Raw genomic sequence first — 3101 nt, 5'->3', positions numbered from 1 at the left:
TATCCCAACACGATCGTCATCGTCATCATCCTGGGACCTCGAAGATCGGCGGGTTGGCCGGGTTTTACGCGATCGATTCCGTGTCGGGCACACCGTTCAAGCGATCGTCCCTTCCAAACGCGAGCCACTGGTACCGCATATCACCTGCACCCACCAGGAAAGTACGTCGAAAACGGGTCTACACGAGAGGGAGGAGCTCTGGCTCTCTCTCTCTCTTTCTCTCTCTCTCTCTCTTTCGAAGGGAACTATCGATTGCCGTCAAGTTACGAGCAAGATAGGATCCGTGGTCCTAGGACTGGGATATGACCAGAAGGAGCACACACTGAGGTCACTGAAACCGATTACGCACACATATACACATACATATACACGAGGGTGAGGTTTTGGTTAAACTGCGCCACCGAACTTTTCTTGTATTTTTTTTTTTAATATTCGAAGAAAAATTATATCGGTTTTAGGGATATATCGAAAATATTGAAAATAATTGTTTATAATTGTTTGGAATTCTTAGCGCACTGTGCTAAGTAGTTTTTAGATTAGGTTGGGTGAGGTTAGAGAGAGGAAGAAATGATCGTAGAAATATGTATTAATTTTATTGTACTTTCTGATAGTGTTCTACGAATAAGAGATAATATATCGGTTATGTAAATTTTGGATTGGCTGTTATTTCTTGAAATTTAATAATCGTAAATGATTCGATTGTTTCGTCTTTATTTGTCGAGTATTGGACGTGGAAAAAGAATTTAAGAAAAAAAAAAAAATAATAATAATAATTGCCCAGGAGAACGTTTAACCGACGATTTTTATTCATGAGGGCGAGGCAGGCGTTAATTTCGATTCCTGAGAGGTCTCTTAGTGGCGTGTGTCTGTGTGTCACGTGGGAACACGGCTTTTTGAATTTTAACGCGTTTCGTGGATCGCCGACGGCCCATGGTTATGTGGTACGCAAATGTTAAGAATTTATTGATCAAACGAAGATAATTTTTTGCAGAATCCAGCATTCCGTTTTCACTTTTTCGTTCATATTTAGCGCCGAAAAGATTCTGTCAACAACGCTAGTCAAAACAATGTTACGATACGATGGAATTATTAAAACGCGTTAAGTATTTTTCAAGAAATTATATTTTGATACTTTCTTCGAGATGAGTTCAACCAAGAATTCTTATCGTTTTTTTTAAATACAAATCACATTGACAATATCGATTCTTGAATCCTTTTAGGAAATCTTTTTACATTAATCTTTTCTGAAAAATCATTTATAATATCCTCATTCGATTTTCTGATTTAAAAATTAGTAAAAGTTTTTTCGAAGAGTTATACAATGAGAACAACAATATATCCTGAATCATCCTGATCCAATTCAATCGCGTTAAAATTCTTAAATTTTTTTCTCCAAGCACTTCTCTTAATGACAACATTGTTTCTTGAATCATTGATCTACAAAAATTGCATATTAAAAGAAAACTAGATTTGCAATCTTTAAATTGTATCAACTCGAGTCGAACTTTCAAAAAAAAAAAGCATCGAGATGAACGTCGAGCACGTGGTTGACACGCTCGAAATCTCTATAAATCTGGAATCGTGGTAGCCACATTGTCGATTTTCTTCCGTAAATCGTCGTTGCTAATGGCACGGAGGCGTCTGATACGTCAGGTAAACAACGAGATCCTCCCCCTTTTTCTCGATAAGATACCGGAGCAAGAATTTCTCTCTTCTCTTCCCCGGGGAGAAGAGAAATAAAAATGGGCAAGAACAAAGGCCATTCTCTTTGTTCCCTTCGACCTCGATTTTTCACCGAGACTTCTTCTTTTTTTTTCTTTTTTCAGCTTACGGAGCAGCAATTATAACCGCGTGGCGAGAGTCCGCTTTCAAAGAGTGTACGAGCCACGAGAAAAATGGTGAAAAAGACGAGAAAAAGAGGGAGCAGGAGGAGAGAAAAGGGAGGACCATGGTTGCGTGTGTTCGTTTCCGTGTTTCCTATCGTCTCGTCGTTTACGATCAAATCTCGCGGTGAAATGGAAGGGAACGGGTGTCATTGCGAAGAAACACTTTTCACGAGATTTCAACTCGAGAAAAATTTATATAGCGGATTAACATTCGATCAACGATCGTGATCGCTTATTTATCATTGTGTACGATGATTTGAGAAACACGATAATTGTTTTTAAAGTAGTATAAATGCACCCACTCTGAAATATCACCCGAAAGTAAAGGAAAGATGGAACAACGTCGGTAACGTCCTCTTCTAATTGATTACAACCCGATTTCAAAGTCTTTTGTATAAAGTCTCAGAAAATCCCATTGTCGATGAGCACCACGTAAGAGAGATAAGAGGTGTCCATCGTAGAAGAAGAGAAACGCGAGTAACGATATCCTGGATGCGATACCTTTAGCGGAGTGTGGAGGGCCTGGTTGTCGCCGCGGCGGAGTTTCTATACAACTAGTACGCGAGAGAAGAACGACGGGGTAACGCCCGCGCACAGATATCGTAGCTGCTTCCGCACCGGGACGAGCCTAGGAGCTCCATAACCGCGTGTTACGGGTTGGCCCCCGGGCCCCGAGGCCCGGTGGCTACGTCGGCTCGAGCACGAGGGTGCCTCTCTTAATGCTTGTTGCGTCGTACACGTTTTCGTACGAAGCAAGTGTGGCAATAAAAAAAAAAAAGAGAGAAAGAAAGAGGAATATCCCCCAAAGGAAAAAGAGAGAGTAAAGGGGCCGGAAGCGCACTGCCGTTATCACCGACTATGCACGCCGGCCGGCCGCTGTGCATGCACTGAGCCACTAGCTTCGAACGACGAACGCTCGGCCGACGTTCGAGCTCGGCCGCGCTCGGCTATCTTCGCCGCGTCTCGGCTACCTCCGTTGCCTGGCCACGCTTCCCGGTCAGGCTGCCCGAACCGCGCAACGCTCGTTCCGAACAGGCAATGCGAGAGAAGAGTTGCCTCTCTCAATACGCGTCGAGCTCTCGTCGCGAGTGGCTGTCGTCGACCATCGCGATCGCTCGGCCGACCCTGCTCCGATACGTTTCCCTGTTCGGGAAATAGAGAGAGAAAGAGAAAGGGAAACCGCTCGTACGCGACGAGAGAAGATCAATAACGGAT

At 43.5% G+C, this 3101-nt stretch overlaps 1 protein-coding gene across 2 annotated transcripts in view; it reads right to left on the bottom strand.

Moving 5' to 3' along the window:
• Positions 1-3101, bottom strand: part of LOC102680500 — a 91524-nt gene that overhangs the window by 55219 nt on the left and 33204 nt on the right. The gene's annotated exons all lie outside the window — the stretch shown is intronic.

Source organism: Apis dorsata, unplaced genomic scaffold (assembly GCF_000469605.1).
Source record: "Apis dorsata unplaced genomic scaffold, Apis dorsata 1.3 scaffold_74, whole genome shotgun sequence".
Lineage (NCBI taxonomy): Eukaryota > Metazoa > Arthropoda > Insecta > Hymenoptera > Apidae > Apis > Apis dorsata.
Note: the sequence above shows the minus strand (reverse complement) of the source record. Positions and strands in the feature narration are given on the sequence as shown.